The 26,246-nt window shown below is 50.4% G+C and overlaps 1 long non-coding RNA gene across 2 annotated transcripts in view; it reads left to right on the forward strand.

The window, feature by feature from the left end:
• LOC135576411 (uncharacterized) overlaps positions 1-13,678 on the forward strand; it is a 51,691-nt gene extending 38,013 nt beyond the window's left edge. For both annotated transcript variants that reach the window (XR_010468129.1, XR_010468130.1), the window contains one exon: positions 20-13,678. This is a non-coding gene — a long non-coding RNA (uncharacterized LOC135576411). The remainder of the gene's footprint in view (positions 1-19) is intronic.
• The last annotated feature ends 12,568 nt before the right edge of the window (positions 13,679-26,246 follow it).

A 26,246-nucleotide genomic window follows, 5' to 3' on the forward strand; every position in this document is an offset into this window, starting at 1 on the left:
GCATTGCTGCTCACCCAAGGTGCTGCGATGCACGTCTGCATCCACCCCCGACCCCCAGCACCCCGACCTGTGAGGCTCCAGCCTTTTCCCAGCTCACCACCTTGATCGCTTTCTGCCCAAGATCTGGAAAAGCTGCAACACACAGTTCAGTAGTTCCACACATAAACAAATACAAAACAAACTACATCCCATAGTAACTGCACCTGCGTTCCTCCAAAAAGCTGCAAGTAGAAGGGCTGAGACAACAAGTGTACCTCGCTGGTGCTTGTTTCGGCAAACAGCATCATCCTGGAATTGTAAGGTGGAGTTTAAAACCTCTCCTCATCCATCTCCATTCTTGTAGCTTTCAGCCATGTTTTATAAACTTTAAGGAAACTTTTTTTCCTTTTATTGCTGGGTGAAATGCAGCTTTCTTCCCAGGGTACCCAGCTGCCCGGAGAGCAGGGAGGACCATTGCAGGAGGACTGAGTGCTGAGCACTGTGAACTGTGGGGCGTTAGGAAGGAGGCAAGGGCACACTGACATGGGAGCCCTTGGTTTCCTTTTGGGTATGGTGTCCCTTCTCACCACACACACCTTGGAAAGTGAAGCTGAGACTCCTTAGGAGCAGCTGATGTAAAGGAGAATTTTCTCTTTGTCATTCAGCCTCAGGGACAAATGCAAACCAAGGGAAGGCAGAAGGGATGGGGACTGCAAGCAGATTTTAAAGGCTGTTTTGCACTGATAGCTTCTGTGGAGAGGCCAGGAGTCAGACACCTTCAGGCAACATGTGACAAGGTGCCTTGTCCCTACCCAGTTCTCAGTTCCACTGTGGGAGGTCCCGTGATGCCATCGGGACTTCTGTCGCTTGCTCCAGGACACTTGACCTTCCTCCTTCTCTGTCTCCTACCACTTTGCTTTCTCACACAAGACTCCAGTTTCTGTAGAAGAACAACAGAGTAAGGTTGCCAGTGCCGAGGTGGAAGACGTTGCACTGGGGCTTATTTTACCCAAACCATCAGAACATTTTGAGGACTAACACCAAATGGCTATATCAGAACAAATCCAGATTAAGTCTGCTTTTTCTGTCCAGCTGGCTGTGGCAGCTCTGCATGGCCAAGTGGGTATCTGCAAGATTAGCGGAGAACGTATGCCCTTCCAGCGGGACATTAAAGTCATCCCTAATTGGGCTCATTATGTGCTGACTCCCTATGTGTCATTTCAACAGCTCAGGGGCCCCTTATGAGAAAATAATGACTTCAGAGCAATGTACATTACATGCAGTTACACAGAATTCTTCCCCAAGTCTCATTTTCCATTGTAGAAGTCACAACAGCACTGGATTTCTTATAACTAGATAAACACTGTGACAGCAGCGATTGTCTGCAGGAAAGAAATCCCAGGGCACATGAGATTAGTCACAGGTACGGCGCTGAAGTCTCTGAAATGCACTCGTGCACCGGGGAAGCTGTGTCCTCTGCAATGCCGCTGCTTTCCGACGTGACCCTCTCCTGCTGCAGCACAGGTGTTGTCCCAGGGCCATGGAGTTCCTCCTCCTGAGACAAGAAGACATGACATTTGCAGACAGGCAGTTGCTGGGATTTGTTAAAAACGGTTTCATGGGCGCTCAGAGGATGCTGGATTTACGCATATCCTCACCATTCATAAATACATGCACAAGCATCATTTTATTCACACAAATTTTGGCAAAAGGCCCATTGAATTCAGCAGAGAGAAGTCCATTGACTTTGGTAGACTTTGCACATTGTGGGTGAGAACAGATGGAGGCTCCATTCACCAGTCCCCTCTTGTTATTTAAAGCTTATTATTGTTAAAGAGTTTTGTTAATACATTCACAAATGAAGTGTGATCCGGGCGGCGTAACCACCGCTGAGAGCTGGCGAACAGCAGACGCTCCTCAAACGAGGATGGAGTGAACAAAAGACACACAGACCTTACAAACAGGAGTTACTGGCCCACTCATCTCCCGACCTTCAGATGCAGTAGATCTACAGCCAGCGCGTTCCGCACACAAGATAAAGACTTGTTGGGCTAATCTAGAGGAAGCACTAACAGACATGGGAGTAGCAAGAGGGAGGGTAATGGTTTTTACTCCAAAGTGAGACTGCAACCAGCAAAATAGCATCAGTAAAGAGCAAGGAAGGTCTCCCTTGCTTCATTAGCCCTTGGGACTGCTTCTCCAGAAACTGGTGAGCCAAACACACGTGGCACACTCAAGACAAAAACCATTCCCTGCTGCAGTGGGCAGCCGGGGTGGGTCTGAGCCAAAGCACCCTCTGAGGCGGGTGTAAATAATTAGCATTGATCTATGCAAATATTGCAAAACATGGCAGTGTGCACATGCGGCAAGAGGTAATTAATTTCAGCTCGCAAATATCTGATAAAGATGGCGTCAGCACAGCCTCATCAAAGAGCGGCATGTTCCTGGTTGTTAATTATTGGAGTGACGCAGCTGAGGAACATCTTCTGCTGTTTCTCTGCTTCTTAAAATGGTTCAGGGAAGAAAGTGAATGTATATGAGCTATAGAGGAACAGAGTTCCTCCAGTCCCCACTTTCTCTTTCTGCTTCAGGGCTTTTATTCGAGACTACAGGAACAGCATCTCTTGGGTCAGAAAGTGGACTGAAGAGCTTGTTAAGGTTTTGTTTTTGTTTTCCGTCTCACACATATCCTTCCACAGCTGGACTCGGTCGGTCTTGTGGTGGCTTAATCCACGGTTAATGAGCGCACTACCGTGGAACTGATGTGTGTGCAGTGTCTTTCATATAGTAATTGAGAGGTGCGTCTCTCAGGCAGGCTGCAACCAAGCTCATCTTACAACAAAAGCTGTGTGTCTCGGGCCGGTTACCGACACCTCTAGTCTGTTTAGCTATTTTTGCATCACTTCTTCTTTAACCATTTGTGTTGACCATGTACGTTCCCCTCCGTGCTAACCTACGCATCACGCAGCCCAGACACACCGCGACGCAACGTCATGTTTCCCCATACAGAACCACCCTGGTGCGTTGTGGAAGTCTCCCTCTCTTGCTTGTTTGACATCTGCATGCATGCCCGACAGCTCTACTGAGAAAACCTTTCTTTTTCTACCCAGAATTAACTCATATGCTTAAAAAAGGCCACTCCTTTGGTCTGCAAAGCCACATGTGGCCCAAGGCTGGACACTCGCCATCCCTGTTCTCTTCTGCACGCAGTGGAGCTACTATAAAAACATGGGTTCCTCCCACTCTGCCACTGGAACAAAGGCAGAGGAAAAAGCGTTTCTTCTATACTTCAAAGATGATTCTTCAAAAATAAAGCTAGCAAAACTTCTACCCCCAGCTGCAGTCCCAGCAGTGAAACCAGGCAGGAGAAGGCCATGAAGCATTTCGCTCCCAGAAAGCACCAGTGTGACAAGCTCAAATACAAACAGTTCTCGAGTTGTCAGGTTTGGGTGGTTGGACTTACTAAATAAAACTCAAAACTTTCTGCTGCAAACAGTTCCCATAAAAAACACTCCTACATTTGCAGGGAAAAGTGATGCAAGCTGAACACATCAGATAATCCCTGTGCAGAACTTGCCCTCCTCGCCCGCCCTGCTGCTCCTCTCCAAAAAGGAGCCGCTCCATGCGCCCCAGTCCAGACCCGAGGACCAACTCTGTGCTGGTGCTGAGGTTTCGCAACGGTAACCCGGTGCTGAGGAGCAGCTTGGTGCTGTAGCTGGTATCAGTTGGTGTGTGCAGAGGCTAAAAATAGAGACCCTCCACTCTCACAATGACTCAGAGATGCAGAAGGGAAACCCGCAGGCTCTGTGCTTGGCTGTCCCCCGAGCTGATTGAAAAGTTTTCATCTAAAACGTTGTTTTGACACAAAACGGCTTTTTGAAAAACAAACTAACCAAAAAAAATAAAATTCAAACCTCATCTGTTCACCACCACCAAAGCTGCTGGGAAGGCTTCTCAGTTTCTCTAAGTTTGAATGAGGTCTTGGCCAGAAAAGTATGCCGTTTTGTATTTTTTTTTATTCTAGTTGGCTAGTATTTGCCTGCTGAGCTCTTTCTTGGAGACCTGTGAGAGCACATGAAATGGTGATGCAAGTGAAAGGTGTGCAAGTCCTCTGAAACTTTCATGGGAAATGCAGCACACATTGAGACGGCTCTAATTTCAGCTCAGGGAGAAAACAGATCCTCCAGCTGGCCTCTCTAAACCCGCACAGGGAGTGATCCTCTAGGGCTTTAACTCTCTCTGTTCAGCCTCTGCGCCAGGGGCACCAGCCGGGTTCTGGCCGTGCCGTGGGTGGTGATGGTCTGGAGGCTCCTGATGGAGAAGCAGAAGAGAACTGGGAGAGGTGCATTGTTGCTTCAGTATCGTCTCGCCCGTGAGGAGAGCGGAACCTTCATCTCTGGCTCTCTGTTTCTCTGCCCCTTGTTTAGAGGTAATTTTAAGATTGGTCAAGCATTGGAGCAGGTGCCCATAGGTTGTGGAGTCTCCATCCTCTGATATTTTCAAAATGACTGGACGAGGCCAGGAGTGATCTGCTCCAGCTTTGACATTAGGAGGTTGGACTAGGGACCTCCAGGGATCCTTCCAGCCAGGAGGACATGAGCAGGCACACCTACAATACCCCAAAATAAGACCTACCCTGAAAATAAGCTATAGTGTGATTTTTCAGGATTTTTGAGGATGCTCAAAGCCATAAGCCCTACTCCAAAAATAAGCCCTAGTTGCAGTTCATAAAAAAGTCAATTTAAATAGTGCCCAGGCAGCTAGATAGATAAATAAGTAAGCATCTTTTGGAGCAAAAATTGTATAAGACCCTGTCTTATTTTGGGGGAAGCAGGCAGGTCTTCAAACACTGCATTAAATCCCTGTAGTGCCCTAGGCTTTAGGGAAGGGCTGAGCCCTAAAGGCGACCACAGCAGGAGCCCAGCTCAGTCCCCGTCTTAGCCCTCTGTGGACAGGTTGTGATAAACATCCATTCTGACCCTGCAGCTGCCGGACCTCAGCACGGCCATGGTGTCCCAACCAGGGCTGCCTGGTAGGACACACAGCTGGACCCACAGCTGGAGCGCATTCCCTGCTCCCATGGGATCCCTGGCGCATGTCTGTGCCTTTGCTCCCTGCGATACAGAGCGAGGAGAGACAGTGGAAATGAGATTAACCGATAGTGACGGGATGCCAGTAAATCCCAGAGACAGCTGGGATGAGAAAGACCTCAAGAAGCCACCCCCACCTCCTTCCCTGTGAGGATCAAGCCTACCTAAACTAACAGACCATCTGCCCGTTACCCAGGCCTGTGACCCCGCAGGGCAGAGCCCTTCAGCAAGGGCTGCAGGTGGAGATACCTTCTCCAGCTCCATCCAGAGCTGAGATCCCTCACCCACTGTGTGCTCCCAGCTGGGCTCTTCCCCATCCAGAAACCCACCATCACTCTACCCACCAAGGGAAGGTCATGAAGACAGTGTGTTGCCCCTTGTCACCACGTGTGGGTTACGAGTGTCCTCAGCGTGATGGCGGTCACTGCTCCCGCAGCCTTGGCGTGTGCTGCTGAACACCACCAGGATCTTCAGCAAGTCCTTTGGGAACGAGATGGCCGGTCCTTGGGTTATCCTGGAGCTGACATTGCCACCGGTGTCTGCCAAATGGGGCATGTGAAGAAGTGGTGTGTGGTTGCCCCTGCTCACAGGGTGGCTGCTGGCCTGGGACCCGTGCCGACCTTGCAGCTCACTCGTGCCACTGCCTTGCAGCCAGTGTCTGGTCAGGACAGGGTCCATCCCATGCTTTTATTGGTTTCTGACTCCGAGAAAGCCAGATGATGATTTCTGCTTCAAGAACAACTGATTTTTTTCAATCAAACCAGATGATTATTTTATAATCAAGCCACTTCTATTTTCCCTTTTCCCTTTTCCCTTTTATGTTTGGGATTAGCCAGGAGAATTTTGTCCCAACTGAAATGAAATTTCTGCTTTTATTATATGCCTTTGTAACACAGTCATGTCCTTGGCTCTTGGGAGGGTCAGTTCGCTTTTAAGTGAGACTCCAGGGCTGATGCTCAGGTGGGACATGGGGTGTTCGGTGTGAGTCCTGCCCCCACCCGTGGACATGTCCCACAGCAGCAGGTTAGAAGGTCTCTCTGGGTCCCTCACACCTCCCTCCGGACAACCTCTATGGACCAACTGCCACGTGCAGAAACAAGATGCCTGCACCTATAGGAAGGACCATAACCCCCAGGCTCACAAGACATTCTCACTCTCCATGGACCAATCAATATTTCTTTATCCTTCATGAAGCAGACACAAAATCCCCCACCCCCTGGCTCTGCACCCCCACAGCAGCACAAAGGCACTTCACAGCTCCGGGCCTGTGGGAGTCCAGCCCTGAACATCTTATTCAGACCAAAAAGTCATGTCCAGCTTCCTATGACCATCACTGGCATTTCCACAAATGGCATATTCACTGCGAGCAAAGTCACCCTCTGTTAATAATGATACTTGAGTTGGTGGAAAACACTGGGAGTTTTTCCCCCATGAGATGAAACAGTATTTTGTTTTGATCTGAATCATGATTTTCTTTTCGTTTTAGTCTGCAAAATTTTGGAATTGATGTCTTTTTTCTTTTCCCCTCCCAACTTTTAATCTCTTTCCTCTGAAGCTGCCAGCCCCCAGGGTGCCCTGGTGAGCTTTCTGAAACTCATCGATATGAGGCGGGATTTGGATCCCCATGAAACTGCCAGTTGCATTTTAGATGTAGATTTTGCTGTGTTTCAAATAACCAGAATAGATGTGTGAAAGTCTGCTCTGAAATAGGGCACTGGGACAAAGAGAGAAGCGTAGTGGGCCCAAAATGCTCGTGATGAATAGCAGCACAGAAATGTCACTGCTCCTACACACCAGCCCATCGTTAAATGCTTCCACTTTCTTTAGTGAAATGACAAAAAAACTAGTTGATGCTTTCAACACAGCACAAAAAATATCTATCCACATCTGCCTTAAAGTGTCAGGTTCATGCAGGAAGCAGAAGCGCTCCTGCGAGATTAACATCTCTGTCTAGAACATATCTGTGAAAGGTGGGAACACAATACTAGCACAGTACAATGTTCCTGCTGCATCTCTGTGTGTTTCATTAATGATAACGTGGTTAAAATGAAATTATATGCTCTTTAGTTCACTCTTCATCATAACTAATTCAAAGGAGTTTCTGGGCACTTGCTCAGAGATTTATTCTTCGTGGACCTTAAAATAACACTTCCAACTCAGTCCTTTAAGACCTCAGCAGAGCTCTGCTGGAGGAAGGCTGATGCTCTGCCCATTGTTAGTACTCGATGGATATAATTCTGCCGCCACTGTTTGTCTAAATTCCCATGGAAAATGGTGATTCGTGGCTCTGAGCGGTGCACAGCGTGAAAGCGCCAAGAAGCAAAAATTCTCCTTATTTTCAGTAGGATCTGATCCACATTTCCTGACTGCAGGAATAGGGAACAAAGATGCTGCTGAAAAGCACACATACACATTCACACACCACTTGACATTCTTTATTGAGAAGAAAAAAACACCATAATTTGAGGTGGTAACATCTGATGGGTAGTTCTGAAGCCCCTTCCGTGCTTGGCTGCCCTATGAGTCCGCTGAGCCTACAATGCCAGGAAAGTTTAATCTGGGGAGCCTTTGAGTGCTGCTCATCCAGCACCAAAGCAGCTGTGCTCATCCCTCTCTTCTGCTCTTTCCATCCCGATGCCACAACCAGAGAGGAAATGTGGTTGCATCAGCATGGAGGAGCTGAGATGATGCAGCTTGTGGCCATGCAAGCAGGACTGAGCTGGCCGAGCAACAGTGGTGTTTGGCAACGGTCACACTCTGGCACAGAGTGTCAGTAGCTCTGCCATTTCCAAGACCTGCGCTTCCATCCATAGGCGACTCCTATATTTAGCTGTGCTGGTGGCAAAGGCCCGGCCTCCAGGATGTTGATTCAGACACCCAGACACTCACCCACTTCCTGTTTGGATGCACTAGAATTATTTGCATCATTTAAAAAGTGATGTTGGTTAAGGGAAACAAAGCGTTATTGTCAGAGGAGGCTGAGGGCCACGTTATGTACCCATGCACAATGGAAAAAAGAAAGCAGAACGACTTGTCTCCATCTCCCAACAGCGACACACACACACAGCATGTCCCCAGGAGCCACTTTCACCAATTCTTTCCCACCGTTAGCATTTGTATTGTGGTAAAGCACTGTGATCCCCTGCTCAGTCTCCTCCCAACATCATCTCTAGCAACAGATCAGTAGCAAAGACATACCCAGGGGTTGTGGTCTGCTGGCTGGAACAGGCAATAGGCAGAAACACAGACTCTAGCGCCTGCCCTTGCTCTGCCGCCCAGGCAGTTGTGGCTGATGACAAGTTTTCCATAGCAAAATGCAGCTTTGCGCTGTCACACAGTCTTCACAACCCCGGTGGGCATAAACGTGGCATCTCAGATGTTCATGAACTTCTGGATACTGGAGGTCCAGGAGCGTGGATCTCTACCCTGAAGGCTTTGTATGATCAATTCAGCCTTTCTTCTCTTTGTTTTGAAGCCTTACTAATGTCTAGGAAGGTGGATGACTCAATAGATTTTTCCCCAGGAGTCTGGACAAGCAATCTCTTGGAAAGGGCTGTTTATGACTTAGCTGCAGATGCATTTACCTATCCTGCCTTCTTTTTAGCAGAGATGCAGCTAGCCATGTGGACCAGGAGCTTCAAAAGTGACTAGATATCTCAGTGCCTTGACAGCAATCTGGGCACCTAAAGATGAATGCAACTGTGTTCCACTGTCCCTCTGAAAAGTCTTTGCCAAAGTGCATTTTCCAAGCCCAAATGAGATGAGCGCATTGTTTAAACTAAGGAGTAAAAGGCAAATTACAAATAACAAATCACAAGACGTGAGTTCTGAGTCACCCTCAGTCAGTGACAGAGGTGCTGCAATCAGAATTTAGGTCATTTAGTCACAACTGCATTGCTATTGTATGTGCAGGAATGTAATCTGGTAGCTGTGTTGAGTCAGCAAGGCAAATAGGAGTCAAAAAGAGTTAAAGACTTATTTTTGTCACTGCGTTTAGCAACTGTTTCTGAATATCTGTTCGCCGCAACTCAAATACCTTAATGGGAACCAAAGTGCCTGTGCATGCCAATAATTTCTTGTTCCTTGCAGCGGGAGGCAATGGTTCAACTTCGTGTCACCGCCGACGGAACGGGGCAGCACAGCTGCCGTGGGTGCAGGATGGAGCGGTGGGTTACGTGTTTCCCAGGACACGGGCCGTGGGTTTCTAACACAGCCAGATTCTGGGAGGGGACACCACAGGACCACCTGTCTTCACAGCCAGCACGGGGGAAAACCAGAATGGCGTTTTCAGCATTGGTGTAAACGCACCGCAGTGTGCAGGGTACAAGAGAGGGAAGTTCCTTTGTATTAAGCGCTCTGGAAATGGCCTTTCAAGGGGTGCCCCACCACCACCTGCCCCCACTGATGCAACCGGGCAGAGCTGGGATCTCCAGTGCCACTTGTGCCATGTGGCAAAAATGGCTTTGCTGACCCTAATGCTTCAGAGCTTACGGCTCCTGATCCAGGTAGTCCCAGGACAGCCATCCGGCTCGGCTTCCTCGCAGCAAAATGAAGTTAGAAATGTGACTTGGGAGCTCAGAGAACAAATTGTGCTCCAGTGCTCCCTCCGCAACCAGCGCTGAGCGGGGTGCGCGTGTGCCCCTTCCGTCTCCTGAAAGCACTGGCTCCGCTTCCTCTCTTGCTTCTTGGGAAGCAGAAAGTCACACACTGACCTATGAGCAAGTGCTGCGTGAGGGTTGAGCAAGAGGCGCTGGAGGCGTCTGTCTGGGAGCCAGCAGGTAAGTCAAGAATTCCCCCAGCACATGCCTCACGCCTCGGAGCGGAGCAAGTCGCGGTGTTGCAACACCTCCCGCCAGCTCAGAAGATGCACTAAAGAAGTTCACAGGATGGAAGCACTTCTAGGCCTGTTGCATAATCCAGATAAGGAGATAAGCCTGTAATATTTGCACAACACTGTGTCCCTTCCTTGGCCTTGTTACTGGTCTCGTTTTGCAGGGCTTAATTCAGGGGATCTGGTGGATTGAGGACACCTTTCAGGTCATCTGTTCCTTGGGAGGGGGCTGTGTCCCAGCTCTAGTGTTTTGCTACTGGAATAATTAGAGACACGGGCACACTTGGCTTACTTTGTGCTTTGCAAATCTGTCCCGAAGACATATTGGAAATGGCACTGTGACACCTGTGGAAAATACTTGGGCAGCTTCTTATGGAAGGACTGTGGCGGTTCAGATGAAACTCATTTTCTGCACATGGGATCTCTAACAATTCCTACAGGAAAACCAAGAAATGTCAGACATGACCTTCCTGGCAAATCAAATGTGAAAAACAAGGAAGCCGCACTAGGAAGGCTTTTTAAGGAAGCAAAAAAGGGCACAGCCCACTTATTTTTCCTCCACAGATCCTCTCTGAGGTCATCGCACTATTGTAAACTGCACCTCAGTTTGTCCGATAACAGGGTTTAGTGCTGGTGCTCTGCAGCACTAGTCTGTGCTGGTCTAAGTTTATCCAGAGGAGGAGCAGAGCCTTGGAGAAAGGGTGACAAACCCATGGTCAGACCTGGCCGGGATCTGAGAATTCAATCACAGCTTCCTGGTCCCAGCCTTGTCCAGACCCAAAAGTCGGAGTGTCCCTGGAAAACCCTGCGGGGTGGATGTGGGAAAAAGCCCAACTCTGTGCTCAAAGGAGCCAGAGGTCTGTTATTGCTCTCCTTTATGAGAATCCAATTTCCAACCAACAAACACAGAGGGGTGCAAAATTATGTGTCCTGGTAACTGCTCACATTGTTTTCCATCTTGGTTACATTCCTTTTCAAAGCTCCTCCAGTGTGTCAACGTGGTTTATGGTTTAAAGCTTTTTCCTGTCTGTTAATCCAAGTTTTAGGAGTCCCCTCCCGGTGGGAAAAGCCAGGAGGGGCTGAATCACCCAAGCAAACCGCAAAACACGGAGCAAAACACAAAACACAGAGTAAACCACAAAACACAGTCAAGGAGGATGGGCATGGAGGTCACCTAGTAAGTGCCAGAGTCTCCAAGACTGATGTTTGCATCTCAGGGGTTACATGAAGTGCTATGGTCACAGGAGAGCACAGGGCTTGAGGTGGGACTCGGGGTCAGAGAGGTGAGCTGCCTCTGTAAGAGCAGGGTGTGAACTAAACTTCAGGCTGTACGACACAGTGATCAGAAAATATACAGCTCTTGTTGGTACCAAGAGATCCCATGGCAAGGCAGCTCTCAGGGACCGCTTGGCTCGGAGCATCAGCAGCGCTGCTGGCGCTGCTACATCTGCTGGCCTTGCCCTTTCCCCTACTTCAAGCATCGCATATAGCTCAGAAGATTAAACAAACACATAATAAAGGGAAGATTTTGGTCACAGGGAGAGGCCTGTGGGGGAACAGCTGGTACCAAATATTTTTCCGTGCCCGGTGCGTCACTGCAAGTGGGGGCAGGTGCGCTTAGAAAAACAGAGCCCGTGTTTGCACACTCTTAAAACCGTTATTGAGCTGTGTTTGGGACCCAGCAGGAAACTGAAACTCCTTTTTATGATGTGGAGGCTACTGATGTGTAAGTAAATCACATTTTATCTAGTTAATAATATCAGAGCCTGGCCAGGGACTCCAGGCAAGTCTGGATTAAACAACCCAAACTGCAATATCCATATAGCACAGAACAGCCCATAGACAACTGCCCAACACCAGCCATGTGCTAGCAGAACAGAGCCAGTGCGCACAACTACCTTCTAGCTTACATATGCATGTGCATAGTTTTATTACAGGAAGCCATGGCCAGTTGAAACTGACCACAAATGATTTAATCTCTATGCCCACAGGGTCTTGGTCAGTGCCTCTAACCTGGGCACGCACAGGAAAACGCCTCCACTACAAAATCGTTTGCAATTTACACTCCCTTGAGCTGCTAGAAGATGTGGCTGTGACTTACAGCTGCACAGATCCAGTCCAGCACTAGAAAGACAGAGCTGACACTGTAAGTCTTGGTTAAAGGCCATACTGCCTTGTGCCTGTGTGCAAAGGTTTCAGTGGCTTACAAAGCCATTTGGTATTAGTTGTATCTCTACTCACCCCTGGTACACCCTACTTCCATGCAGGGAAGAATTTGCTGCCCCTGAGGGTGGTGAGACCCTGGGGCAGCTCAGGATGCCCCACATAGAAGAGCAGAGAGCGGCTGAGAGTTGAAGACCAACCACCATCCATCCTTGGAGACTGCAGGGCTGGCACGTATGTCAGGGGGGCTTCGATCTTCCTTTTTCCTCAGGAGTGGAGACACAGGACTCCTAAGCCCAGAAGAAGCTGGTAGGTGGCCATGGCTGGTGTTGCCAAGCTAGCAAAGGGGATACGGAAGCCAAGTGCCCCTTGGAACCCAGTCTGGCACAGCGCTCTCGTAGCACAGCCATGGCATGGCCAGCCTTGTTCCCACCTGGGCCACCACAGGGACCGTGTCTGTGACCTCAGGATCTCCCTGCCATCGATAGCTGCTGCTCATGAAGCCACCGGAGGCCTGAGGAGCTCCCACACGTACAGAGACGGAGCTGCCAGAGCTGGCCCAGCAGGCCAGCCCAGGTTGCAAATCCTCAGCTGACAGGACAAGCCCTGAGCAGAAGGGACAGGATTCCCGGGCAGAGCCTCTGGCACCTCCATGAGCTGTTCTCAGATGGATTATGTTTGCAACTCAGCCAGCAGCGACTCCCGAAACAGCCGCCGTGCAGCCAAGGAACCATCCCCTGCTCCACTCCCACCATGTGCAGTGTCCGGAGGGGCTGCCAGGGGCAGGAGGGTCCCACGCCAACCTCTGCTCCCCAGGCCACAGCCCCTGTGTAGGGTCTCACAGGTACAGTGCTCCTCCCCTACCAAAGGGCTTTGCTCTTTGCCTCATGCCAGATGCTCACACAGCTCTTTGCAAGCAGAATCAGCACAATCTTTCTATTTTCTTTTTTAAAAAAGATTTTCCTTTTCCACTTGGAAGTTCTCCTGCTCCCACAGAGCTCAGAGAAATGGGTCTTGTTCTTATCCGCAGGCATGAGCTGATAGCAGATGAACTCTGGCAGCTCTTCCAGGAGGGTGTGTGCAAGGTGATTTCAGCCATAAAGCCATTGTGGGTGGGGTGTGATTATTTTTTCTTACCCTCCTCATTCTGCATTTAGATAGTTGCACTGATTTGCAAATTCCCCATGCCCCCATGACTTTACATCTCCTGATGGAGGTACAGCCATAAATGTGACTGCAGGAGGGGTGTCCTCTGCAGGGTGGGACCAGTGACTCGCTCTGACCCCCGGCAGGCAGCCCAGGGTGATAACGCAATTTTTCTGAGCCTGATCCTGTGATGTGATGGGGGGACAAGGGCTGGCAACCCACCGTCCCGGAGAGGTGGGGGATCCCTGCTGGAGTGCAGGGCAAGCCGTGGATTTCACGGTGCTGTCAGTGAGCAGAGCGGGACAATGCAAGGGGAGAGAAAGAAGCTGCTAAACAGCCCTTTTGGTGAGAGGGAGTTAAAGGACGGTCTGTGCTGAGCTGCAGGAGGGACACGGGGCTGTTTTCAGCAGAGCTGAAGTTAGAGCAGGGCTGTGGTGCCCGGACACCCCCTCTCCTCTGCCAGGAGGATGCCTTTGTGTGCAGTTTATGCACAATAGATTCTCCGAGGAAAGAGATACTGTCTCTTTGCTCCAAATACAATTTCAATTAGATGAATAGCAGCATAATCCCATAGAGGCGCTCAGCTGGGAACTGACCATGTGAGAGGCAAGCGAGCCCTCCCCCAGACGAGCGGTGAAAGGGGATCCCCCCCAACCTGCCAGCGAGGAGCGCCGGGCCCCCAAACCCTGCAAGAGGGACCATCTGCTCCCTCAGCAGCCCCTCCTCCCGCAGCCCCCAGCCAAGAAGGAGCAAGGGCTGCCAATGCTACTGCAAACAAAGGCAGCGCTCCCAGGCTGGTGCTTTGAGCATCCAGGACAGAGGAAGAGGAGGGAGCGGGAGCCCCAGAGGCTCCTGGGGAGTTCCCCGTGTCCCCATCCTTTGGGCAGGCAGCGTTGGCAGGAGCTGGGAGGAGATGGGAGCAAAACGTGGAGAGCATGTTGTCCCCCTGCACCAGCTGATGCCACCACTAGGCAAGAGGAGAAAGGAAGGAGGAGAGATCACAAGGGACTCACTCCAAACTCTGCTTTCTTCTCCTTCTGGCCTGTCCCCGGTACATCCCAGGGCAGGGACTTGCTTCTGCTGCCATCCTGGCCAAAGGGCAGAGCGGCTGCACCATCTGCCAGCAATAAACACGGCAGCGGCGCAAGACAGAGCTGAGCGCTCTCGTCCTTCTGAACCCCTCTGGGCTCTCGGGAGGAATTTCCTCTCTCGCTGAAATTCTCAGACTTGTCCCTAGTGCCACAGAGGCAATTTGGGGAAAGTTTTGAGAAACCTACATTGTGCAACAGGGAGTTTAAAGTGATTTTCAACCCACAAGGCAACTGACAACACTTTTGTCAGTGACTATTACCAAAACCCTCTGTTGCACTGTTACAGCAACCCCTTGCCAAGCAGGAGTGCACCACGTTTGTAGGACATCACCCACTGTACACAACAGGCATGCTCAGCTCACAGCTATAAAACCCTCAGATCCTTGGCTTTGTGATGGCCTCCTCCATCCCTCCAAGCATCCCAACATCCTTCAGAACAGGCCCACCTGCCAGGGACACCCTCCATGTCCCTGCACTGGGACAGACAGAGGAGCAGTTATGGCTTTGCAGCACATGGAGGAACATCATCCAGCCCTAGGGGCAGCCTGGCAAGCTCTGCAGGGCAACAGCAAGGCATCTTCTTGCTAAAGTCAACAGCTCTGAGCCTGAATACACACAGCTGGGCACAAAGTGACTGGAGATCACATCTGCTGAATAAGAAGGGGTCATTGTTTTGCTTTGTCACCCATTTCAGAGCAGATCGCACTTTAAAGCCATTTGGTTCTGCACTCTGAATAGTTAAAAAGGTCAGGCACTGAGCATGGGCAGAGGGGTGTTTTCCCAGCACCAGAGCGTGATGTGAATATTCCCAGGTGCGAATATTTGTCCGAACATCCGCTGCCTTCCCAGTCCGGCAGCACGGGAGGGGACAGCTTTGATGTCCCCGCTGAGACCCGCGTGGGCTGTGCGTTCGCTGTCCCCGCTCGTCCTCCGGCTCTGCGACTTGTTGCTGTGCAGAAGGTCCAAAGTCAGCGGCACCGCGAAGCCAAGTGACAGAACTGCCGATAGATGAGCCGGGGGGACCTGAGGGCTCAGCAACCGAGCTCAGCCGCAGCCTGACCCTGCAACCAGTGCCTGTAATTTGCTGTTAATCTGAAATGCAGCCGGAACACGCGGGTTATTGGTTGCCAGTGAAAGGGGAGCTGCTTTCTCCTGTTCTCTGTGTCCCGGGATGCTGCTGAAGTGCCGTGCACAGCCCGGCATCTCCCCACCGCAGCGCAATTACAAACCCAGACATAAATCATCGTTAACCTTTGCTCTCTCTCATATGTTTGTCCAGAGGCTACAGAAATATTGCACAAGGCACGTGATAGCCGGAGAAACAAAAATAACTTCTATTAAACTGTCCCAGAATGGGAAAGGAGGGGGAATTTCTGGAAAGTAAATAGTTTTCACAGTAAGGAAATGCATTTAGGAAATAATGCAGAGCAGGTATTCATTTATCAGCAGTTAAAGGTATGTGTTAGGATCTCAGAAGGGACAGACACACGCCCTCATGACTCACGTACAGTAGGGCTTTGCGCTCTGACTCTGACCGTGACGTCTTGTTTGCTCTTTTCAAAACCAAAACAACTTGATTTCCCATCAGCTCAGCTCTTCCCAACTGCCCTGACTTTGAAACTCCTAATTCCCTTTCTCTCCTCTCCCTCAATCGCTGCTGCAAAACAGAGCTGAACGTGTCCTAATGCCTCGTTATTTCTGAATGACACGGGATTAACCAGAAGGAGAGAAACCTGATTTTGCAAAATCAATTGAGGCTTGGATTGCAAGAAAAATAAACACCTTGGTTTGCCCAATGCAGGACTGATTACGAGATGATTACGTCTATCTGCAGATAGAGATATCACCCAGCTGTACATGTATTTGTGATGCTAAAACTGGAGTCACAAAGGTTGATAATATTGGGGAAAATTCCTGTAGGCTGAAACCCATGAAAGCAGGAACCAGAAAATGAGGCAGAAAAGCCCAGTGAATATCCAGGCTGTGTTTTTGAAGAGGAATCATATATACTAGAGCATGCAAATGTAGCCTCATGCATCTTTTGTATTCACTTTCCACGAACCCGCGACTGAATGAGTTTTACTAACACAAGTGTTGGAAGAAAGTGAAGTTCAAAGCTGCATGCATGGGTAACCATGGAAACGGAATTTTAGATTTGCACATGCGAGTATTTGTATCCGAAGCACTTTGTACGCTCGGCCAATGCGGGAAGAGGGACACCATCATGTCACAACTGGCCAATCGCAACTCGGAAACACAGCTTGAATTTCAAATATCACCTACTTAGAGCAAACCTCCGTCCGCTGAGCAGGGAAAAAAGGAAATGTGAAAAAACCTGCCTCGAATTGCCATCTGCTCGTGAATATTCCACAATTAGCAGAGACGGATTCATTGGATACATTATTCATTGTGGATTATTCGTCCAGATCTAACAACGATAGTGGAACGGCTATTTAAATATTGTGATGAGGAACGTTTCGGACATAGAAGGTGTATGTGACTGTCCCCATGCATGAATATGGATGTGCTCCTGTCCTGCAGGAATCTCTGGGAACAATAGCTGTGTGGTCAATACCTTGTCTTCTGCACCTTCAGAAAACCCAGAACTCTATGATAAACTGTATATTTTTTAATCCCTTTTCCTGTTCATTTGTCCCCTGCCCCAACCCCTCCTTCCTCAGCTGGGTTACTGATGCACCAAAATCAGCTGCCATTTCAGCAACAAAGGCATGTGCTGCTTCCCTTGCTGTGCCTCATGTTAGGAGAGAGGTTCGGTGAGACAATATTTGTTCCACTTCTACCCCAGCCTTCCAGTGTGACCCACGTTAAGTAGGGAAAATAACAAACACAAAACAAAACAAGACCGTCCAAGCGCAACGCTGTGTTTGCCAGCACGGCTTCCTCAGGGAACCTTCATAAGTCGCCTCGCAGTTTGCAGCGACCGCAGCGCAGGTGGTTTTTGGGCCCCTTTGCAGGTTCAGCTTTTGTGGCACGGAGCCATCAGTGGCAGATTGACCCCTGCAGACCTGGAAAAACACAGACAGCCCCAAAATCCCTCAGCTGAAAGTGATAACCAACAGGCATGGAAAGAAACGGCCTCAGGAAGGGGGCAAGTTCATAGGGGTGCACACAGGGAAGAGTATGACAGAGCCAGTGCAACCGGGCTGTGCCAGGATTGCTTAAGTAGAAACAACACAGAGAAAAGGAAAGGGGAAAACCAACAATAAAAAGGAAAAAATATATATATATGTAATGAAAGAGTCCAAAGTAATGCAGGATGGGGTTATGCAACTTCAATTTGTCCAGCACTGCTCACAGAAGCAGCACAGGCTTGTGCAAGTGGAGGTTGTGAAACCCCGCGCTGCTGCCAGCTGTTGCCCAACTCCACCGGGTAGCAAGGCTGGAGAGGACAGCCCAGGGTCCCACAGACACCTCGGTGAGGCTCCGGCGTGGTGTGCACAGGGACCTTCGCCACGGAGCCTGGGCTGACTGGGTAGAGCCAGAAGGTATTTCCACTCTTGCTGAGAGCAGGATAAAGAGCAGCAGTTCATACACGTTGCCTCAGTTGTTCCAGGCCTGCAGTGCTCCAGAGACCCTGTGGAAGGAGCCAGGACTGGAGAAGTATGTGATTCCAGTGCCAGTGAAGCACCAGATCCACACAGTCAGCCCCGGAGCATCTCCAAGCCACGTCTCATCACACACAAGCTGGTGCTCCTCATTTCCTACTGTGCTGTCACTCAGTCCCATAGCGAGCCTGGAAAAAAGCAGCCACCAGAGACAACTTGTCTCTAGGACCAGATGAGGGGCAAAGGTTGAGTCTGGAACCAAGACAAAGAGCCCTGGGAAGGGGAGATGAACACGTAATGAATGGAAAGAAGCATGAAGTTCCCAAAGGGAACAAGGCAGCAGCTCCACGTCTTGCCTGGTTCTAGTTTCCCTTTCCTCTCCAGTGTTCAAAATCTTTTTCCCAGGTACTGGTGCAACATGATCGTAGTCTATGAGGACATGTCCTCCACCAGCAAGGGCAGAGCCAGCTGCTGGGACCCATCATTCTTCACCATCAAGGCTACAGCTACGGAGTTGTAGCTCAACACATTTGAAGCTGGATGGGGAGTCTCTCCATCTTTTTGTCAACTCCTTAGACAAAACCTTCAGGCCCACCCAGGAAGGGAAAGGGCTGGGGGAAAACCAGAAAGAACAAGGAGAAAACAAGCAGTTCCAGAGGATTTCAAGGAAAATTAGGTGTGAGGGCAGCTGTGATGGGTTTCACTAAGTGCCGTCTGAACTGAAGCCACTTTCAAAGCAAATTTAGGCCAATACCAGAGGGTGGTCAGCAGTGAATTCCCGTCTGCAGATCGGGATCTCTTCATCTCGGTAAGTTTCCACCGGAAAGGCAGTTGGACCAAAATAGAAATTCATTGTTGGAAAGTGTCAATTCAAATCATGTCTTCAATGGAAAAAAAAGTCAAAATGAATCATTTTTCCCTTCTCATTTCAGTGAGGTAGAAAGTTTCATTTGACCATGATTCATTTCATTTAAACCTTCATAGCTAAATAACTTTTTGCACCAGAATGATATATGTGCATCCACATTAGATATTTACCATGTAAATCTTGCCGAAATTAGCTACCACTACCAAATTACTGCATTCTGCATTTTGCTCCATTTTACAACTACATTTTTCCTAGGCGACACCTTCCCATTTGTGCACTGATGTGTCCTTGCATGTGTTTTCTTATGGTTGAAGCAGCCTTGTCTGATAAGATCTATCCTGAAGTTCCACCAAAGTGTACTTGAGGATGGATTACTCGATGAGCATTCAGGATGAGCAGCATTTGCAAGATTTACCTGAGATTCAGTCCTCCCCCAGGGGTAATAAGGCAAAGACCCAGCACATTAAAAGACTTACCCTGATGAAGCCATCCTGTTCCAGCCCTGACTCAACCAGACAGGTACACAAATCATGGTTAATATCCTCTGAACTTCCGTGGTATGCAAAAAAGAGTCTATTTAAATCCAGAACGGAGATTTGACTTCTTTAATTGGACCGGGAAGAAAGCCTTTTCAAGCTCTGGGAAGCAAATGATTGTTGCTGTCTTGTAGGAGGGACCCCTGGATGCTGCTCCAGCTCTTGTATAGGTGACTTGGAGTAAACTATGTGTTCTCTGCCTTGGTTTCCCCATTTGTGCAGCCTTCATCTTCCCCAGAGGATGTCTGGGAACTCATTGATGCTCATAAGCTCAGCAAACACTTGTGGGGAGAACATGCAAGGGTGCTCACAGGAGCTCAGCACCACCATGGCTGTGAGCTACAACTACAAACCAACTTTGCTCGTTGGTCCTGGTTCCTCACCCATCCGCACTGCACAGAGCAGCTCTGGGCCAGCTCCTCTCAGGGCTGTTTCCTACAGGTAATATGGACCAGGCCACCTCAGGTTTGAGTCCCGTTGCCCAGACCTCAGCTACCTCAGACACAGCCCAAGTCATCCCCACTCCCAACCCACACATGGACCCACTGCAGGAATTGCTGTGACTGTCCTGTCCTGACCACACACCCTTTGGGACTAATTCTGTCTTTTCACATGTGTCTGTACAGCACCTAGCACAATGACCTAGTAATTATAACAGAAGCTAAATTACTGCTAAAATTAGGTGCTTATTAACATCATAGCCTCTGGGCACCACCAGAACACTTAATGCTGCAGTCTAAGAGTAACTCAGGACCCATCATCATCTTCATGAAAAACTGTCCTTAGGGAGAGACTTTCTGTACAAGGTCTCAGTTTTCCATTAGGTCATATTTTACAGATGGAAGAAAAATATCTGTTCTCATGCCTAAGGATTTTAATTCAGTTCAACGATTTCAACTGCAAAATGAACGTGTGCATATGTTGTCACCCCTGCACTTTACTTTTGATTGTAATCTTTGAGTCGTGATCTTCGAGGACAGTTTTTGGATGTTAAGGTGCTTGGACTCAGACAACTCATGATGGTGTAGAGGCCAGAGAAGGTCCCACGCCACCCCACACACACCAGTGCAATAAATGCAGCAGTCCAGAGCCAAAGTCAGTCTTTGTTTTCCCCCATCTGGTTCCCACATCTTCCATCCTGCTACCAGGGTTCCTGGTGGGGTCAGTTCCAACCCCAGGGGGAATTTAGGACAACGGCTGAAACACACCATGGACAATATACAATCTGCTGCTTAAATCCAACCCGGTTGACTGAGGTGTTGAAGATTCAATATGATCCATAGCAGGTCCATCAGGAAAGGCTGAGAAGAAGAGGGCAAAGCCAGCTGGTTCAGGTGCCACATGGTGAGACAAGGGGCAGGGTGAGCTCGGCATGGGGTGGTGGGACATGGAGGAAGGGCTGTGGGGCACTTCCCAGGTCCCAGACACAGCACCCTGGAGAACACATGGACATCCTCACAGGGGCTGATTCCCAGCCCATCGACTGCTTGGAGAGGCAGAGACAGGATCAGAGCGGAGCTTGCAGGGACAGGGACAGACCCGAGCATCTCATCTGGAGACAACCCCCACACACGGATCAGCTCGCTCTATGTCCTGGGAGAAGGAATGGCTTGTACGGCCCCAAATGAGCAGCCACGAGGCTGCCGGCCAGCGCCAGCCGAGCTGGGGAGTCAGATGCTGCTATCGCACCACACACCTTCTCTTCTGCTGCTGATTAATGAGGCTGAAAAGGAAGGACCCGGAGGCTCCTCCCAGCCCTGCCCCTCTTGCACACCCCCACAAGCCCCCATATTATCTGTATCAAGCACATTTTTATGTAAATGCCCTAACCATCCCTTTCAGAGGTACAATGCCTCCCAGACTAAGCCCCTGAATGGCATCGGCACATTTCTCGTGCCTCAGCTGCTCACCCAGACAAACAGAAGTGTGGCTCTCCACAAAGAGAGTGGTAATGCTGAGCTGGAGGAGGGTCGAGGGGAGGGGGCAAGCAGGGGCCAAAGCTATTTCAATGACAGAAGAAAAGCGGGGCTCCTGGTATCTGGATGAGTCAAGGAAGGGACAGGCCCCACGGATGGGTAAATGGAGTTGCAGGAGGCAGAGAGCTCAGCCCCACAGCAAAGCACCATCTCTGATTGGTGTGGTGGCCCTGGGGTCCATCGCCAGGCCATGGAGCATTGCTGGGAAGGCAGGACCTGGGCTTGCAATTATGTGTGGATTTGCCACTCGCCACCTCACCCACTGGCTGGGGCAGAGCCGTGAAGGTGGGAAAACAAGACAAATGTCTATGTACAAACAGGCCGATTTGGGGCTGATCAGGTGTCCCACACCAATGTTGTTTGACTTTGACAGGGTCGACTCTACGACCCCAGTTGTGCTCTGCTGATGGAGAGCAGCAACACCAGCAACCTGGCAGGATCTTCTCCCTCTCCTGCTCTGCGGTCACAGGTCCTGGTCACTCACACCAACCATCCCACGAGGCTGCTGTGAAACACCTGGAACTAGGCAGGTGTGGAGGGGATGGGTGGCCAGAACAGCGTGGTTTCCAGCATCACTATGAGCCGGAGCACCAAGCAAGCCTGACAAGAAGGTCACAGTCCATGTGGAAAGCCCAGGGCAGTGTTTCCAGCTGCTTCTCACATACAGAAATCCAGGCAGCACATGGCCTTACTCTTGCTGTCAGCCAAGCCGTGCACTCAGCATATTAGTCTCCCTCTGCAAAATCAGGCCAAGGGCACACAGGCATCCTTTCCATTTATTCTTTCACTCCGTTTTGTTAATCCACCATTAAACCACAAGTAAGTTTGCAGTGAGAGGTAATAACAAGGGGGACAGTAATGGGACAAGCACTGAATTTGGCCCCTGTGTGATGCGAAGGGCTGGTGCCTGCCGTCCCCCTTCCCATGAACATGGAGACATGGCCAGGGGTAGGGCAACCAGTGCCTACAGAGACCACTCATGGTCACTCTCCCATCCTGCTTCCTCCAACGCTATCTGGATGTGTTGGACCAGTCTCCTCCACTCTCCAGATCCTCCAGCCCTATTTATTCCAGTGGATTTCGCACCATCCACCTGCTCCACCAGTGAGACAGAGCAGGAGGGACAGGACAGCCCCAGGTGTGGGAAGGAGACCCCAGGACTGAATCTGGAGTGGGGCTGGTGGAGGACATGGTGCACATGGCATGAGGCTGTGGCAGCCTGAGTGTCCAGGTCCTGCAAGTGCCAGATCAGCTTAAGTGCTAAAACAAGCTTTCCGACTTCAAATTAACTTCTCCCTCTCCAAACGTGCAGCTTTCTGATGTTCCTCAAGCCCAGGGCCCCATCCCACCCACCAGGCTGGGGACTGCAAACACAAGCAAAGTGCAGCTGAGGTTTGGGGCAGCTCAGCAGCTCTGCCCTGGAATGTGGGCTTTGCAACAAACAATTATGATAATTGCCAGTGACAATAACAGGCAGAAAATGTTTGTGTCATGGCAACATGGAAAACAAACTCCAAGCTGAGCCTGTGTCCATCCCTGTGACATCCCTGCCAGCACAGCCCGTGCTCAGGCTGCTGCTGATGCCCCTGACTTTTCTAACAGCTGGGGCAGACTCTGTGCTATTCACCCACCATCTCAGAAGCCAAACCAGCGTGGGTTACGTGTTCCCAGAGCTGTGCTGGGCACTGGAGGTGGGTTGTGCCCCATCTACCTCAGGACTTGCAAAGGTCATGATGTCCACAAGTAAAGTCCATTCCATGTTATTTTGCAGCCAGGTCTCTTTACAACGGGAGGGTGGCAGACCCAGCTCTGCTGGACACCAGCACCCAGGCATGTCACCCCCTGTGCACCCACTGTGTCCAACCCACTCTGCTCCCCCTTCTCCTCACTCATACCCGTACTTCTGCACAGCTCAATCACAGCTGATGAAACTTCCCACTAATTTCCCATTTAAAAATATAGATCATATCTGGACTGAGGCCAGGGAAGTAAAACTTTAACTTCACAGGACAGTGATTCAGCAGTTTATAACCAAGGTTATAATTGAATCTGCACTTATTCATGCAGTTTGGGTGCTGGCATCTGCTCATGAACACCACATCACACAGCGCTGAATTGCGATCCAAGGAGAGGACAAACACGGCTCATTCCTGCCCCGTGGACCTGCACCTCCCTGCCCTCAGCTGCCAGCTGTGCTCCGTGACACGGCTCCGCAGGGCTTGCACATCTGGCTTGCACCCTTGCCCAGGGTGTCTGTGCAGACAGTATTGCACATACACACGTGAGTGTGCACACACATGGCCACACACAGTTTGTTCCAAGGCAGCAAACACTCGTGCGATGAATGTGCCAGCTGAAACACCAGCAAAGCAGAGCTGTGCATCACTTCTCAGCTGCAGGGCTGTGTTGACTCTCAGAGAGTAACTTTTAGTGCTTACAGCTACATAATGAGTAAAAGCCTTGAACTGGAAATGCAAATAGACATATAATTTATATTTAATAAGGCAGTTAATGTACTGTGTGTCCAGTAAAGTACCATCCAGCTCCTATCACCCATTATTGAAGTTATTCCACATAATAAGTTCCAAATGAGTGATAATGACCGTATTTGGAATTATATTAATAACTGTACATGCATATCTGAATCTGGGGAGAAGAGGGCTCGTCAAGATCTGCACTTGCTGAGCAGGCGCAGCAGCAGGCAGGCCCATGAGTATTTTGGAAACTGCACAGTGCATCCTCACCCCATCCCTTGGAGGATTCTCCCCCGGAGAATCAGGAGCCAAAAGGGCTACAGCCATCAAGTGTGTGTGTGCCTGGGCAAGCCGGAGATGCTCTCCTACCCAGAGCAACGCCCTTCATCCTCTTCCTCACCCCCCGCTCCAGCCCGGCCCCATCCAGCACCAAACCCCACCGGGAGTCCTGCAAGGGCTGTGGGGCTGGCGAGTCAGATAGAAATGCAAAAGCCCGTGGTGCATGGAGATCATCTCTGCTAGCATCAGATAACACTTCAAAAGGCAAGCATCCTTTCTGCTTGCGCTCAGTCTCCCTCTCAGCTTCTTTTAAGCACAAAAATGGTACAAAAAAGAAAGGAGAGGGGAGGAAAGAAAAGAAAAGAAAGGGGCGACTTCCAGCCAGGCAGTAAAATGCCATCTGTCTCCTGACGGCTCGCGTGACACTGACAGACATCCACTGCGAGCTGGAGCCAAAGGCACGGCAGCCCGTCACAGCGGCGAGGGAGCGCCCCTTCCCAGCCTCCGCTCTCGCCCAAAACCATCACAAGTTTTTGAGCTGGGAGAAAAACATAAATCAGGCTGATCCTCACTGCCCTTCCCGCAGGGAAACGTGCCCAGGCTGGTGGTGGAGGCTGCCGTGTCGGACTTTGGAGCGGCGCTCTCTGTGCTGCGTGACTTTTCACCAGGCTGGGATCCCCTCCGATCCACCTGTTTCCCCCTCAAAAGCAGCTCACGGAAAACAAAGGCGAAGAACAGCAGGCAGCCCGCCACCCCCATGCAACCCAACTGCTTAATTGCCTTTGGGGAAAGAACCTTACTGACCCTGGGACCCTCCTGTGCTGGAAGAGCGGAGAAGAAAAGGGAGCTGTACAAGACAGACGTGCCGCCGTGGCTGCCGGTGGCCGGCCGCGGGCTGGCCCCGCAGACGCTGCCACAAAGAGAGAAGCTGCGACTCATGTTTCCTGGGAGCACAGATGTCTCCAGATGACACAGCCACTTCCCAAAAAGGGATATGACCCCATTCGGTCCCAGAAAGAACAGCAGGGAAATCGCTGTGCAGTGGGTGTAAGAGGAAAAGCCCCAGGTGTTCCTGATTGCCCTGGGTTCCCAGCAGTGGTGGCTTCAGGAGAGCATGAGCTAGCTGGGTGTTGGAAGGTGCAGCCTCCTTGCCCTGCATCCCCACATTTTTATTAAGAAGCATGGAGTTACAATATTTGCATTCCCCGATGAAGGGAGGCAGAGGAAGAGCCTGGCAGGTTTGCTGGGCCAGTGCTGGTCGCTGGAAGAGCATCAGTACATGAAGGACCTTGAGCCAAGACAAAAAATGCTCACAGGGTGAAAAAGGCCCTGGAGAAACCGTGAAGAGTTTTTTACCGTAGCAGAGGGAAAAGCCCTGATTCTGTTGTGAAACGGCAGTGTGGGATTGCTTGACCTCAGCCTGTGGGCCACAGGAGGGATGGAGACAGGTGGGGCTGGGGTGTGGGGCTGGGATATGTGGGGCTGGGGGTGTGACGCTGCCCCCGCCAGCCCTGCAGGAGCCACCATGCAGTCCTGGGTACAGAGGAACCCTCTGAAACAGCTTGGCCCTGCCGTGTTTAACCTGGCTAATGATTAGCTGGCTAGGACGTGGCCATTCAAGGGCACAGGGTGAAAACAGCCCTCCTGCCTCTGCTTACACAGCACACACAGCTGGGCCATTCCCACAGCCAACACCCAGAGGCAGCCACAGCGCTGGGGCAAATGCCAGCTCGGGAGCAGCGTCCAAGGGCCAGGGCTGGGAGAGCAGCCCAGGGGATGCTGCCCAACCCAGCTCTGCTCCACACGTCCCCAAGCAAGGGCTGACTTGGGCGTACACAGTTGCATCTCTCTGCAGAGGTGGTTTTTGCACCCTAAGGCAAATTCAGAGAATGGGGATCTGGCACTTCCTTCCTTCCTTCCTTCCTTCCTTCCTTCCTTCCTCCCTTCCTCCCTCCCTTCCTTCCTCCTTTTTTCCCTTCCTTCCTCCCTTCCTTCCTCCTTCCCTTCCTTCCTTCCTCCCTCCCTTCCTTCCATCTTCCTTTTCCTCTGCATTCATTCCAATGACAAAGGTTTCTGATTACAGTCCTCCTGGGGAATGGAACAGCAAGGCTGCTGCTCACTTACTGGCTGGCAGATTAAGATAGATAAAGGGGGGGATTTGTATATTGACTCTGTTTGGGTAACTCATGTGCAAGGCCTGGCCAGGAGCAAAGGGAGATCTGACCCACATAAATAATAACGAGCAGC

This window comes from Columba livia, chromosome 26, assembly GCF_036013475.1.
Source record: "Columba livia isolate bColLiv1 breed racing homer chromosome 26, bColLiv1.pat.W.v2, whole genome shotgun sequence".
NCBI lineage: Eukaryota > Metazoa > Chordata > Aves > Columbiformes > Columbidae > Columba > Columba livia.